This window comes from Coregonus lavaretus, assembly GCF_964263955.1.
Source record: "Coregonus lavaretus genome assembly, chromosome: 25".
Classification (NCBI taxonomy): domain Eukaryota; kingdom Metazoa; phylum Chordata; class Actinopteri; order Salmoniformes; family Salmonidae; genus Coregonus; species Coregonus lavaretus.
This window is the reverse complement of record NC_140012.1, coordinates 2,904,134-2,920,360: the sequence shown is the minus strand read 5'-3', so window position 1 is coordinate 2,920,360 and position 16,227 is coordinate 2,904,134. Positions and strand designations below refer to the sequence as shown.

The 16,227-nt window shown below is 41.1% G+C and overlaps 1 protein-coding gene across 2 annotated transcripts in view; it reads left to right on the top strand.

Moving 5' to 3' along the window:
- Positions 1-12,924: 12,924 nt before the first annotated feature.
- The window catches only part of LOC311101033 (serine/threonine-protein kinase TAO2-like), a gene marked incomplete at its 3' end in the record, with an annotated part of 57,067 nt that continues 53,764 nt past the window's right edge, over positions 12,925-16,227 (top strand). For both annotated transcript variants that reach the window (XM_084142046.1, XM_084142045.1), the window contains exon 1: positions 12,925-13,185. The remainder of the gene's footprint in view (positions 13,186-16,227) is intronic.

The following is a 16,227-nucleotide window of genomic DNA, read 5'->3' as shown; positions in this document are numbered from 1 at the left end:
GACGAAAAAGGGGTAAAAGTAAAGAATTACAATTAAACGGTGCACCTGGCACCTACTACCATACACTGTTAAAAGGCACTTAAATATTTTTTCTTGCCCATTCACCCTCTGAATAGCACACATACACAATCCATGTCTCAAGGTTTAAAAATCCTTCTTTAACCTGTCTTCTCCCCTTCATCTACACTGATTTTAAAGTGGATTTAACAAGTGACATCAATAAGGGATCATAGCTTTCACCTGGTCACTCTGTCGTGGAAAGAGCAGGTGCCCTTAATGTTTTGTACACTCAGTGCCGGTTTCACAGACACAGATAAAGCCTTGTCCTGGACTAAAAGTGATTTCAGTGGAGAATGTCCATTGCGAATGCTTGTTAGTCCAGGACGAGGCTTAATGTGTCTGCGAAACGGTCCCATAGTGTACACAGTAAGTGTTTTCTAGTAAATACATTAATCGAGGTTCAGCTCCATGGACAGCATCTAGCCAGTTTGAACTATTGATTACCCCCAAACTGGACCACCAGTGGTTATTAGCAAGATGTGATGATTTATATAACAAGTAGCTTATGAAGGTACTGGTCCCGTTCCAGGCTGATTTATATTGCAGTCCTGCCGCATGCAGCAACCAAAGGTTGCATGCAACGTCGTGAATGTACACAGTCAGGCATGAGATTGCTATATCATATGATGTGGTTAGCTAATATGTAAACCCCTATCCAGGTGTTGTGATATCTGGACGGAGACTGCAATGTAGAGGCCATGATATACCTCTTGGTACTAACACTAAAATAAGTGGAAAATTTCAGGGCCTATAAACTATGCACGGTTGAATAGTCTACCAGGGTCTGGAATACTGTTGGGAGGAATGCACCTCTCATGTGGAAGTCAATTAATCTCATAGCTTTTTGATTGAGTCATGTTTGCATACTTATTGACCTTTTTTTGTCCACTACCTGTAGGTCATAGACTACAATGTAGTGAGGACTGGTTGAGTTATGATAATGCAATGGAGTCTACAAAAGGAAGATGGAGATGTAATCAGTGGCTGTTCCCAAATTGCTCCCTACCCCTCAGCTCTGTAACCCTTTGTTGCTGCAGATCTGTAAGGTGTAAAACAATATGGTATACAGATCTGCAAGTGACTTGAATTGGGGAACGATTTTGGGACCAGTGTGTGTTCGAGAGCATCTAGATTATCCTACATGGTGATGGTGTCCAGTTCGTGATTAACCAATAGTTTAAATTGGTTATATGCTGTCCACGGTTCTGAATCCTAGAATTGCTATATTGCAGGTAAAGAATTATGTAATCTACACATGCATAGGGGGGTAGCGGACTATTTTGAAATGGGCATCCAAGATCCAACTGAGTTCACCACAGAGGCCTACACTTAATTATTTGGGGACTTTTGGGTTAGCAAGATCTTGACTGAGCAAGAGCATTGTCGTAGAATAGATAACAGCATATATTCCTACGGAATTGTCCAAATGAAATCCATGAATGAGTTCAATATTTAGAATGTATTATACTGGGGTATTAATTTCCACAATCATGCCATTTTTAAACCAATACTGGTGTCTCAACTCATGAAGAGCAACATTTACTCTGCCATTTTCACTTGTACCAATGACCACCTGAAATAGGATGGTCACAAGTTACCACAGCCACAAAGTCAAAGTGTCCGCCTACTCAACCAATCAGATTATGGAGTGTGATGACATGCATGCCGACCGGCTTGCAGGGGTTGATAAGACATGCATTTATTTTAAGTGATCCATCAATTATTTGGTTATTTATTAGCTAAAACCAAACGTATTAATTGCAAAGTGGTAATCTGATGTCTTATTCAAACAACATAAAGTTTGCCCTTACTCATACTGTAGTTACTTGTCTTAACCCAAAATAGGTTTTCTCCAATAGCTGCATTGTTTTTTAAATGGCATGTAGACAAACCAACTGAGGTCTTGATTTTATATTTTTATTTTCAAAATCCACAATGAAAGTGTACAAAGATTTTTGGCTGATTCCAGATAACTTCAGCCCTGTTCATTTATTTGGCACTTACTATAGTTATTTAATTTATTTAACATCTTGAGTTGAGAACATGTTTTTATTAAGTTGAACTCTTTATGACAGAATGTTAAAATTAGGTGAAATAAAAGTTAAACTACTCAAAAGGTACTCCATTGGTGAAATGAACCACGCACACTGTCCTCCCTCCTTCTGCCCTAGACTCCCTGCAAACAAGGTATCTCACGCCACACTCGGTTTGGCAAACAGTTTTTCGCATGTCCTCTGCATGCTTTCTACCCTGCCTGTGAAAGGGTGTGATGCTCTTTTGGTAAATTGGTATAGAATCAGCTTGATCCCCTCTGTTGAAGACGCTTGGACCTTCTTTTTTTATATTTTCAGTGGTATTGTTAACAAACACAACCCCATAAACAAAATGAGAATTAAATACAGGTTCAGCCCCTGGTTTGACCGTGATCTGGCAGAGTTACTCCACCTCAAGAATTCCATTTGGTGAAAGGCTCGGCACATGCATACTCAGGCTGACTGGCTCTCGTTCAGGCAAATGAGAAATAAGTACACTCAGGCTATCCGGAAGGCTAAAGTTAGTTACTTTATGGAGCAGTTCTCGCTCTGTGGGTCTAACCCCAAGAAGTTTTGGAAAACGGTTAAAGACCTGGAGAACCCTCCTCCTCACAGCTGCCCATGGCCCTTAATGTTGATGATGTGGTTGTTACTGACAAAAGGAGCGCATGGCTGAGCTCTTTAATCACCACTTCATTAAGTCAGGATTCCTATTTGACTCAGCCATGCCTCCTTGCTCGTCCAACATTTCCTCATCTTCCAGCCATTCTAATGCGACTAGCCCCGATGCTCCTTCCTCTTTTTCCCCTGCACCGCTACAAAGTTTCTCCCTGCAGGCGGTCACTGAGTCTGAGGTGCTGAAGGAGCTCCTTAAACTTCACCCCAAAAAAACATCTGGGTCAGATGGTTTAGATCCTTTCTTCTTTAAGGTTGCAGCCCCTATCATCGCCGAGCTTATCTGACCTTTTTAACCTCTCTCCTCTCTGGGGAGGTTCCCATTGCTTGGAAGGCAGCCACGGTGCGTCCTTTATTTAAAGGGAGAGATCAAGCTGATCCTAACTGTTATAGGCCAATTTCTATTTTGCCCTGTTTATCAAAAGTGTTGGAAAAACTTGTCAATAATCAACTGACTGGCTTTCTTGATGTCTGTAGTAGTCTCTCTGGTATGCAATCTGGTTTCCGCTCAGGTTATGGATGTGTCACTGCAACCTTAAAGGTCCTAAATGTCATCACCATTTCCCTTGATTCTAAGTAATGTAGTGCTGCTATATTTATTGACTTGGCCAAAGCTTTTGATACTGTAGACCATTCCATTCTTGTGGGCTGGCTAAGGAGTATTGGTGTCTCTGAGGGCTCATTGGCCTGGTTTGCTAACTACCTGTCTCAAAGAGTGCAGTGTATAAAGTCAGAACATCTGCTGTCTCAGCCACTGCCTGTCACCAAGGGAGTACCCCAAGGCTCAATCCTAGGCTCCACGCTTTTCTCAATTTACATCAACAACATAGCTCAGGCAGTAGAAAGCTCTCTCATCCATTTATATGCAGATACAGTCTTATACTCAGCTGGCCCCTCCCCAGATTTTGTGTTAAACGCTCTACATCAAAGCTTTCTTAGTGTCCAACAAGCTTTCTCTGCCCTTAACCTTGTTCTGAACACCTCCAAAACAAAGGTCATGTGGTTTGGTAAAAAGAATGACCCTCTCCCCACCGGTGTGATTACTACCTCCTGAGGGTTTAGAGCTTGAGGTAGTCACCTCATACAGGTACTTGGGAGTATGGCTAGACGGTACACTGTCCTTCTCTCAGCACATATCCAAGCTGCAGGCTAAGGTTAAATCTAGACTTGGTTTCCTCTATCGTAATCACTGCTCTTTCACCCCAGCTGCTAAATGAACCCTGATTCAGATGACCATCCTACCCATGCTAGATTACGGAGACGTAATTTATAGATCGGCAGGTAAGGTTGCTCTCGAGCTGCTAGATGTTCTTTACCCTTCGGCCATTAGATTTGCCACCAATGCCCCTTTTATAGGACACATCACTGCACCCTATACTGCTCTGTAAACTGGTAATCTCTGTATATATGTTGCAAGACACACTGGTTGATGCTTATTTATAAAACCCTCTTAGGCCTCACTCCCCCCTATCTGAGATACCTACTGCAGCCCTCACCCTCCACATACAACACCCGTTCTGCTATTCAAATTCTGTTAAAGGTATCCAAAGCGCACACACATCCCTGGGTCGCTCCTCTTTTCAGTTCGCTGCAGCTAGCGACTGGAATGAGCTACAAAAAACACTAACTGCACAGTTTTATCCCCATCTCTTCATTCAGACTCAATCATCGACACTCTTACTGACACATGTGGCTGCTTCACGTGATTTATTGTTGTCTCTACCTTCTTGCCCTTTGTGCTGTAGTCTGTGCCCAATAAGGTTTGTACCATGTTTTGTGTTGCTACCATGCTGTGTTGTCATGTGTTGCTGCCATGCTGTGTTGTCTTAGGTCTCTCTTTATGTAGTGTTGTCTCGCTTGTCGTATGTATGTTTTGTCCTATATTTTTTAATCCCAGCCCCCGTCGGAGGCCTTTTGGTAGGCTGTTATTGTAAATAAGAATTTGTTCTTAACTGACTTGCCTAGTTAAATAAAAGGTAAAAAAAGATATGTACCATTAATCATTTATGTATAATATATAAAAAAGGGCAGAACTCAATTTGTTTAAGAGCTTATGGTTACCATTTTCTGAGGGTAAATATAGTCAAACCAGGTATTCAATTAACAAAGCAAGTAACTCACCGGTTTGGCAATTGGCCTTGTTCTTTGGCGGCTTTATAGTAAATGTAGATAGGTCCTTCACTCCTAGTTCACGAGAAACCAACATGCACACATTGTTTAACTCGCCTAAATATAAACCACTATTAAAGCAATATTTAGGGCCCTATAAAATATTTTTTCTCCCAAATTTCGTTTTCTCCATTTAGTTTTTCAAAGTTGAGGAGTTTTTCATTTTTATCAGGTTTTTCGCACTCAAAAATCACACGTTTTTAATAGAAAAAATTAATTGGAGGTTCTAAGTACACAACAATGCTTAAACCACATCAGGATACCACTTTTTAGGTCTGGGAAAAGGGTAAGACATTTCAATTTTGGGATGTAGATACCCTTTAATTCAAGTGTGCACCAGCAAGACAATTGCTTGGTTAGCTGTGTTTCTGTAACACACGTGATTGCAGAGTTAGCTAAACAAAACACCACTGGATTGATGCAAATAATCATGATATCATTCTGCCAGGTAGGCATACATTACTTTGTAGTTAACATTTAATTGAGAAGGTTTTTGGGAAAACCTTTCCATCTACCAACGCTAATGGCTAAACAAAGTGGTACACACACACACACACAAACAAGGGCATTCACACGCCATTGCCTTTTCTGAAAATTGAAGGAAAATACTAATCACTTGTGCATTTTGTTCATGTCTTATCTTATTTCCTACTATGATCAATACATTTTTGAATATTGTTGAATTCTGTTTTAATGTCTGGATTCCGTGATTCCGTCTGCGTTCTCCGCATCGCAGATTTTATACGGCCCTAAATATACCATCAAAGTCAAAATGAGCTTGGGCTTATTCGGGAGGGTGCAAAGAAACAGTACATTCAGTCAGTGTAGAACAGGCACAGTGTTCCAATTCTCTATACTTATCCAAAAGTGTGCACTCATTCACTCCCCCTCATACATTTAACACTAGAACCGCCAACGACGTCTTGTGAACGTTATGTGAATTTAAAATGTTAATCTCTCTGCCATTTTTAAAGTCTTGCGCCCCTTGGTCCTTGTCTTCTCCTAAATAAAGTATATTTAACACACTGACGTTGTTAGAATTTCAATATCAAACAGAATTTGTTATTAGCAGTTATAGAGCACGTGTCATTTTTCCCTCTACCCCTCTTTCACCCGACAGTTGCCTGCCCAGCTGATAATGGCCCTTTGAAACACCTAAACTAATTTCTCACATATAATATATGTAGACTAAAGACTAGATTAAATTGACAAGTCTGATGGATGACAATATTATCAATTGCCAAATTGTGAATGAAGAGACGGATAAACAGTGCAGCATGTGTAATTGACACAAAGGCAGGGAACGGACTGCATGTTTCTTTTTTTATATATACCAAAAAGTGACTTTTCCAAATCATTCTGCAGAGTTGCATGCAGCCCAGATGTTTTGATTTCTATAGACCATTGGAAAGAACCTATTTAAGGTTTCTAACACACCTATATTTGCCAAACAACTCTCAAAAACAGCACTTTTTTTGTAGAATAATTGCAGTTCCACTCAGCAATAGTTTGCTTGGGAAAAATATCCTTTCTATTTTATTGTGTTATACTGCAATAAAGACCGGGAACATAGGCTTGTCTTGTCTGCTAAATTAACAACTAGTTGATTTCATTGGCAGCCTAAGCACCGTTACATTGGCTATATTGTAAGGCCAGGCACCACAGGCTGAAATTACATTTTTGAATCTACCTATCAATTTTGATATTTGTTGGCATTTTGGGGCATTACTTTAATGTTTTTTGTAAATAAATATTTAGTTTAGGTTATCATTCTACCGTCATTAAACGTTATGAATTTTAACCACTTTAAAATGAACATATCAATCATTTCAAAGCTCACTACATTGAATTACACAAATGCAAAGCCCATTTCTTAGAATGTTAAAAACGACTACATTTAGTAACTTTGAAGAGATGGTGATTGGGTCTAAATAGGCTTTTGGCATTTGGTAGTCTTAATTCAGTGTACTTTAACTGCCATTTCCCAAAAGTCAAGACTCTTTCCAAACAGCAACACATTTTTCTCAGCTTCAGAAGCATCTGCATTCACCAAATGTAGTGTGCTATCTTTAGATATATTATCCAGACGGAATGGTTGATATGCTGTAATGGAATACTGAGCTATAATGGAATTGTTTTAAGAAGGTTATACCAAGGACCATTAAAAAATATATATATATATATATTTGATGAAACATTTTATTTGGCCTTACTGCTATTAGCCCATACAAACACATTGAATAACAGATTCACTACATGGAACAACAGTCCACCCAAAAAATCAAAAGGAAGTTTGTTCTGAAGTGTCTGTCCTATATCTGAGAGATATAAGATCAGGAAACATTTGTAAAAACAAAAATGTATTTAACCTCTTATTTTTGGCACTAAACAGTCTCCATACAGTGCATTCAGAAAGTATTCAGACCCCTTCCCTTTTTCTACATTTTGTTACAGCCTTATTCTAAAATGGATTAAATACATTTTTTTTACTCAATCTACACACAATACCCCATAATGACAAAGCGAAAACAGGATGTGAAATTATTGCAAATGTATTACAAATTAAAAACAGAAATACCTTCTTTACATAAGTATTCAGACCCTTTTGCTTTGAAACTCGAAATTGAGCTCAGATGCATCCGGTTTCCATTGATCATCCTTGCAATGTTTCTACAACTTCCTTGGAGTTCACCTGTGGTAAATTAAATTGATTGGACATGATTTGGAAAGGCACACACCTGTCTATATAAGGTCCCACAGTTGACAGTGCATGTCAGAGCAAAAACCAAGCCATGAGGTCGAAGGAATTGTCCATAGAGCTCCAAGACAGGATTGTGTCGAGGCACAGATCTCGGGAAGGGTACCAAAAAATGTCTGCAGCATTGAAGGTCCCCAAGAACACAGTGGCCTTCATCATTCTTAAATGGAAGAACTTTGGAACCACCACGATCTGGCCGCCCGGCCAAACTGAGCAATCGGGGTTGACGGGCCCGATGGTCACTGACAGAGCTCCAGAGTTCCTCTATGGAGATGGGAGAACCTTCCAGAAGAACAACCATCGCTGCAGCACTCCACCAATCAGGCCTTTATGGTAGAGTGGCCAGACGGAAGCCACTCAGTAAAAGGCACATGACAGCCTGCTTGGAGTTTTCCAAAAGACACATAAAGGACTCTGAGACCATGAGAAACAAGATTCTCTGGTGTGATGAAACCAAGATTGAACTCTTTGGCCTGAATGCCGAGCGTCACGTCTGAAGGAAACCTGGCACCATCCCTACGGTGAAGCATGGTGGTGGCAACATTATGTTGTGGGGATGTTTTTCAGCGGCAGGGACTGGGAGAATAGTCAGGATCGAGGGAAAGATGAACGGTGAAAAGTACAGAGAGAACCTCGATGAAAACCTGCTCCAGAGTGCTCAGGACCTCAGACTCAGACAGAAACTCCCCAAATACAGGTTTGCCAAGCTTGTAGCGTCATACCCAAGAAGACTCAAAGCTTTAAATCGCTGCTAAAGGTGCTTCAACAAAGCTCTAAAAACCTGTTTTTGCTTTGTCATTATGGGGTATTTTGTGTAGATTGATGAGGAAAAAAACAATTTAATACATTTTTAGAATAAGGCTGTATTGTAAAATGTGGAAAAAGTGAAGGGGTCCGAATACTTTCCGAATGCACTGTATATACACTTCCATTCATTTTTTCAACTGGTACTGGGGGACCATCAGACAAGTCTTGTTTTGCTCTAGGACGCCCACAGGCCTCACATGTACGTGTTCGTGAGAGTCTCAACTTTCAACAAAGGGGTCATATTAGTGTGTAGGCCAAACCGTTCGGACGCTACAGATGATTTTGTGAGAAGACCTATTTTTTCGGAATATCTCACGGTCTGACAAACACCGCTCTAGCTGTCACCTTTCACCGCAGATGCAGAATTGCAACATCGGCGGATGAGGTGGATTGAGACGCATCAATGCATAAAACAGATATCACTAGCTTAAACTGGCAGATTTTTGTATTATGCTAATTAGATTTTCGCGGGGACAACAACTCTAGGGGTTAAACTCAAAATATGCTATTCTGTTTCTTATAATTATTTTATTTTTGTGTCATGTTTCTTAAGACCCATCTCAACGAAATAATGGATTAATTTGTGATGGTGTATATTACATGGATTTATTAGACTGTTTAAAATGTAGATGTTCCAAAGGCATGCATCGGCGGCCACTAGTACGTGCTGAGGCCCGGCGATGCTAGTGTTAAAAGCATTGGACTAGTGCAAGCATGGCTGGAGGGTGTTTCCACCATATTTCTCATATTTATTTTAAATCTATGAGGGGGAGGATACAAGTGCACACGGTAGGAGGGTAGAGAATTGGAATGTTGCCATGGTTCTCTGTTGTGTAGAGTAGAGCACTAACTCACCAGGGATCAGTTTCTTTGCTGGTACAGTCTTCAAGTTGGCTGCAGGCTTCTTAAAGCACCTAGCACCTCTAGCTGTTCACCTTTGCACCCCTGGGCCAGACTACACTCAATCATAGGACCTACTGAAGAGATGAGTCTTCAGTAAAGACTTAAAGGTCGAGACCCAGTCTGCGTCTCTCACATGGATAGGCAGACCATTCCATAAAAATTGAGCTCTATAGGAGAAAGCCCTGCCTCCAGCTGTTTGCTTAGAAATTCTAGGGATAATAAGGAGGCCTGCGTCTTGTGACCGTAGCGTACGTGTAGGTATGTACGGCAAGACCAAATCTGAGAGATAGGTAGGAGCAAGCCCATGTAATGCTTTGTAGGTTAGCAGTAAAACCTTGAAATAAGCCCTAGCTGAGTTTATTTAGTGCTTTATCCAGGTAGCCGGAGAGTAGAGCATTGGAGTAGTCTAAGTGACAAAAGAATGGATTAGCTTTTCTGCATAATTTTTCGTCAAAAAGTAAATCATTTTTGCAGTGTTACAAAGCTGTCCTTTAAATATTCTTGATATGTTCGTCAAAAGAGAGATCAGGGTCCAGAGTAACGCTGAGGTCCTTCACAGTTTTATTTGAGAAGACTGTACAACCATCAAGATGAATTGTCAGATCCAACAGCAGATCTCTTTGTTTCTTGGGACCTAGAACTAGCATCTCTGTTTTGTCCGAGTTTAAAAGTAAAACATTTGCCGCCATCCAATTCCGACCGGTCTTAAAACTGGCCCCAAGGAAAGGGGGTGTTCAAACCTTTGCCTAGCAGGAATCTTTGATCCTCAACCCATAAGGGCAAGTCATGACACTAGTTAAGGATCATATCACCTCCACCTTACCTGACACCCTAGACCCACTTCAACTTGCGTACCGCCCCAATAGATCCACAGATGATGCAATCGCCATCTTACTGCACACTGCCCTATCCCATCTGGACAAGAGGATTACCTATGTCAGAATGCTGTTAATTGACTATAGCTCAGCCTTCAACACCATAGTACCCTCCAAGCTCATCATTAAGCTCGGGGCCCTGGGTCTGAACCCCACCCTGTGCAATTGTGTCCTGGACTTCCTGACGGGCCGCCCCCAGGTGGTGAAGGTAGGAAACAACACCTCCACTTTGCTGATCCTCAACACAGGGGCCCCACAAGGGTGCATGCTCAGCCCCCTCCTTTACTCCCTGTTCACCCATGACTGCGTGGCCACGCACTTCTCCAACTCAATCATCAAGTTTGCAGATGACACAACAGTAGTAGGCCTGATTACCAACAATGATGAGACAGCCTACAGGGAGGAGGTGAGGGCCCTGGCGGAGTGGTGCCAGGAAAATAACCTCTCCCTCAATGTCAACAAAATGAAGGAGCTGATCGTGTTGTGAAGGAAAATGTTATCTTTGCACTTTTATAATAACCAATTCGACTGGGTTCATGCAAGTGACTGATTGATCGTGCCTGGGAGGAATCCTCACTATCATTATAAGCAATTTGGCAGGACGCCCAGAACATTGTTTTGAGAACAAAAGGGGTATCTCAGTTTCAAGGTCTCAGCTTGGAGAGAGGAAGCCTCGTGAGGTATTGGTCGGTCACATGCATGAACCAAACGTTAATGATTAATTAATTATAAATAATTAATAAGCTAAATCATGCTAATATAACTTGTCTGTGTAAGCAGTATATAAGAGAACTAACGGGACTGCCCTGGCAGATCTCCCGACCGACGTGTACTGTGGTGCATTAGTTTGTTGGAACCTCTACAGTTAACTGACAATAAAGAATGATTCATTTAAGTTTGACTTCAGGTGTCCCTGGTGGTAATTTCCAAGACAGCGTACTTCAGGAGACAGCAGAGGGAGCACACCCCCATCCACATCAACAGGACCACAGTGGAGAAGGTGGAAAGCTTCAAGTTCCTCGGCGTACTACACATCACTGACAATCTGAAATGGTCCACCCACACATAGTGTGGTGATGAAGGCGCAACAGCGCCTCTTCAACCTCAGGAGGCTAAAGAAATTCAGCTTGGCCCCTAAGACCCTCACAAACTTTTACAGATGCACCATTGAGAGCATCCTGTCGGGCTGTATCACCACCTGGTACGGAAACCTCACCGCCCTCAACCGCAGGGCTCTCCAGAGGGTGATGCGGTCTACCCAACATATCACTGGAGGCACACTGCCTGCCTTCCAGGACATCTACAGCACCCGATGTCACAGGAAGGCCAAAAAGATCATCAAGGACTTCAACCACCCGAGCCACGGCCTGTTCACCCGCTATCATCCAGAAGGCGAGGTCAGTCCAGGTGCATCAAAGCTGGGACCGAGAGACTGACAAACAGCTTCTATCTCAAGGCCATCAGACTGTTAAATAGCCATCACTGGCCGGCCTCCACCCAGTACCCTGTCCTGAACTTAGTCACTGTCACTAGGGGGCTACCACCCGGTTACTCAACCCTGCACCTTAGCGGCTGCTGCCCTCTGTACATAGACATGGAATCACTGGTCACTTTAATAATAGAACATTGGTCACTTTAATAATGTTTACATCATGTTTTACTCATTTCGTATGTATATACTGTATTCTGCTGTATTCTAGTCAATGCCACTCCGACATTGCTCGTCCTAATATGTATATATTTCTTAATTCCATTATTTTACTTTGAGATTTGTGTGTATTGTTGCGAATTGTTATATACTATTGCACTGTTGGAGCTAGGAACACAAGCATTTAGCTTCAACGGCAATAACATCTGCTAAATATGACCAATAAAATTTGATTTGATACGTGTATGTGACCAATAACATTTGATTTTATTTGAGCAGATAGGGTCAGTGTAGTGGAATGGGGTTTTTAATGAGTGTAGGGTTAGTTGGAAGGGTGTATTTTTTCCCCCTCCCTATTCCCCTTTTCCCATTTTGTTAAACAAAGTACAGTATAATGGATTTATACTATAGTCCAGTTGGGGGCAGTAAATCAACATATTGGATGCCAACCGTTTAAACACAACAGATATTTGTTTATTTATTTATTTTCTCAAGCAAAGTATTAGGGAGTTGTTCTCCAGTCTAGTAGGTGGCGGTAATGTAACATTTATTGGATGCCAACCGCCGTTAAACCTCATCGAAGAAGAAGTAAACCCAACAGAAGAAGAAGAGAGAGAGGTTGAGATTGCCAGTTTGAGTGAGGTAGAAAGTTTCCTATGCTGAGGCAGTGAAGAGAGTAGAGGATAGTCCAAGGGTGAGTGAGTCGACTGGGAGGCCCCCCAGTGAGTAGCCTTGAAGAGAGAGAGTCAGAGAGGATGCGTTTTAGTAAGGTTAGATTTCCTGCGTTTGTAGCAATGGTGATCAATTGCACTGCACTGATGCAGCAGAAATCACAGAAGATAGATGTGGTAGTGGTAGCTGCAGCAGCAGGTAAATATTTGGGTGTCAGGTAAATATTTAGGTATGACCTTTAACTAAAATGTGCAATCCGCACTCCGACCTGCGAAAGGCAGCAGTACGCAACACAGCGTCTCGTCTGCCGGAAAGCCACATGAAGAAGTACTCCGCTCATTGCTGCTGAGAAGAGCTGCCTGTCAGCTAGCTACGTTAGGTAGTTAACTAGCATTTTCATTGATTGGCACAGTTTATTCTAGCCAGCTAATTCATTTGGGAAGGAAAAAATGGAATGGAGTATCAATGAAAACAATGTGGCTCGCTCGTGTTGAATAAAGTTAGAACATTGAACAATATTTTCCTTCCCAGGCCAGCTAGCTAGCTCGTCAGCTAGCTACAGTGCAGTGGATCCCAAAAGCCACGGTAAGACATGCCATAAATAATTAAATTGGCTAACGTTAGCAATCTCTCAAATTATGTCTTTCATTGCCACTGTAACGTTAGCTAATATTAGTTAGCAATGCCAGCAACAGCCATTTCACCCAATGCATTTACCCAACTAGCTAGCTCGAGGCTAAATTAGCTTGCTGTCCTCTGGCTGCTGTCGAGTGAGCTGTTTGTTAGTTGGGGTGTATTCATTACACTGGTTCTGTTGCAAAACGTTTAGTCTAACAGAAACAGTTTACTCCAACGGAAAATGTTTTGCAACGGAAATGATCGTTTTTATTGGACAAATTCAGCTTGGTCCCTCACCGTTTCGTTCCGTTTGCTCTGTTTTCTTCAGGTTGGTTCTTAAACGGTAAACGCTTTCCGTTGTAAGACGTAATGAATACACCCCTGTTATCGATCAGCTAGCATCTATTTACATATTTATTGGATCGGATGGCTAGAAGCAAGGACTTGCTGTCTGGATGTATTGCGTTTCTCTTTGTAATGTTAGCTAGCTAACTAAGTTATCTACTTAGTTAGTTAGCTAACTAACGTTAGTTGGCTTGAGATAGCCTAATTGACCAGCCAAGTGCAAAGCAATCTCTCAGCTGTAAATACCAACAATACAGATTAACTAGCCGTGGCAGGTTAGTTTACTAGATAGGGTTGATTACCATCATGCATAGATTGTGTTATTATGCGCAACAATGCACAAGTGAAATTGCTCGTTGATGGCCCCATTTCATTTGCTCCTTCAATGGGGCAAGCTAGTTGATAGATGGATGATAGGTGATAGAATTGCAGTCATTTGCTATCTCCTTAATTGTTTGTATGTATTTATGATAAAATATAAACTGTCAGCTATGAACTTGAAACGTAATTAGGTTAGCCAGCTAGACTTGCTTCTCCTTTTATGGGAACCGAGACTTCCGTGTTGATGGACTGCCTTCAATGACAAAGTTAACGTTACAGTAATCGTTGTTGACAAGTCTCATTTACAGTGCTATGTTTTTCATTGCCAATATTATGAGACAGAGACATAGTTATTGAAATATGGGGAGGATAAGAGAGCTGGAACTGCTGTGCATGTATGATTTATTGTAAGAATTGGGAAAATGCATACAAATTCAATACAGTGCCTTCAGAAAGTATTCACACCCCTTGACTTTTTCCACATTTTGTTGTGTTACAGCCTGAATTTAAAATGGATTATATTGAGATGATTTGTGACTGGCTGTCACGCCCTGACTTATGGAACTCTTGTATGTTGAGTCAGGGTGTGGAGATCTATGTTATTATTTCTATGTTTACATTCTAGGTATTGTGTTTCTATGTTTGGCCGGGTGTGATTCCCAATCAGAGGCAGCTGTCGCTCGTTGTCTCTGATTGGGGATCATACTTAAGTAGCCTGTTTGCAATTATTAGTTGTGGGATCTTGTTCCGTGTATAGGCTTGTATGGTGTTTAGCCTGAGGACTTCCCGTTACGTTGTTTTTGTTCGTGTGTTTATTTTAATAAATAAACATGTATGCATTTCACGCTGCGCCTTGGTCTGACCCGTCCTTCAACGATCGTGACACTGGCCTACACACTATACCCCATAATGTCAGTGGAATTATGTTTTTAGACATTTTTACAAATGAATTAAATTTAAATGAAAAGCTGAAATGTCTTGAGTCAATAAGTAGTCAACCCCTTTGTTATGGCAAGCCTAAATAAGTTCAATTTGCTTAAGTTGTATGGAATCACTCTTGAATGACTACCTCATCTCTGTACCCCATACATACAATTATCTGTAAGGTCCCTCAGTCGAGCAGTGAATTTCAAACACAGATTCAACCACAAAGACCAGGGAGGTTTTCCAATGCCACGCGAAGAAGGGCACCTATTGGTAGATGGGTAAAAAAAGCAGACATATAATATTTTGAGCATGGTGAAGTTATTAATTACGCTTTGGATGGTGTATCAATACACTCATTCACTACACATATACAGGCATCCTTCTTAACTCAGTTGCTGGAAAGGAAGGAAACTGCTCAGGGATTTCACCAAGAGGCCAATGGTGACTTTAAAACAGTTACAGAGTTTAATGGCAGTGATAGAAAAATGAGGGTGGATCAACAACATTGTAGTTACTCCACAATACTAACCTAATTGACAGAGTGAAAAGAAGGAAGCCTGTACAGAAGAAAAATATTTCAAAAAATGCATCCTGTTTGCTACAAGGCACTAAGGTAATCCTGCAATTAACTTTTTGTCCTGAATACAATATGTTACACTACCAGTCAAAAGTTTGGGGACACCTACTCATTCAAGGGTTTTTCTGTTTTTATAATTTTTTACATTGTAGAATAATAGTGAAGACTTCAAAACTATGAAATAACATATATGGAATCATGTAGTAACCAAAAGTGTTAAACAAATCAAAATATATTTTATATTTGAGATTCTTCAAATAGCCACCCTTTGCCTTGATGACAACTTTGCACACTCTTGGCATTCTCTCAACCAGCTTCATGTGGTAGTCACATGGAATGCATTTCAATTGGTGTGCCTTCTTAAAAGTTAATTTGTGGAATTTCTTTCCATCTTAATGCGTTTGAGCCAATCAGTTGTGTTGTGACAAGGTAGGGGGTTATACAGAAGATAGCCCTATTTGGTAAAAGACCAGGTCCATATTATGGCAAGAGCAGCTCAAATAAGCAAAACGAAACGACAGTCCATCATTACTTTACTTTAAGTCATGAAGGTCAGTCAATCCGGAAAATTTCAAGAACTTTGAAGGTTTCTTCAAGTGCAGTCGCAAAAACCATCAAGCACTATGATGAAACTGGCTCTCATGAGGACCACAACAGGAAAGGAAGACCCAGAGTTACCTCTGCTGCAGAGGATAAGTTCATTAGAGAGTTACCAGCCTCAGAAATTGCAGCCCAAATAAATTATTCACAGAGTTCAAGTAACAGACGTATCTCAAAATCAACTGTTCAGAGGGGACTGTGTGAATCAGGCCTTCATGGTTTCTTTGCAGCAATTCGAC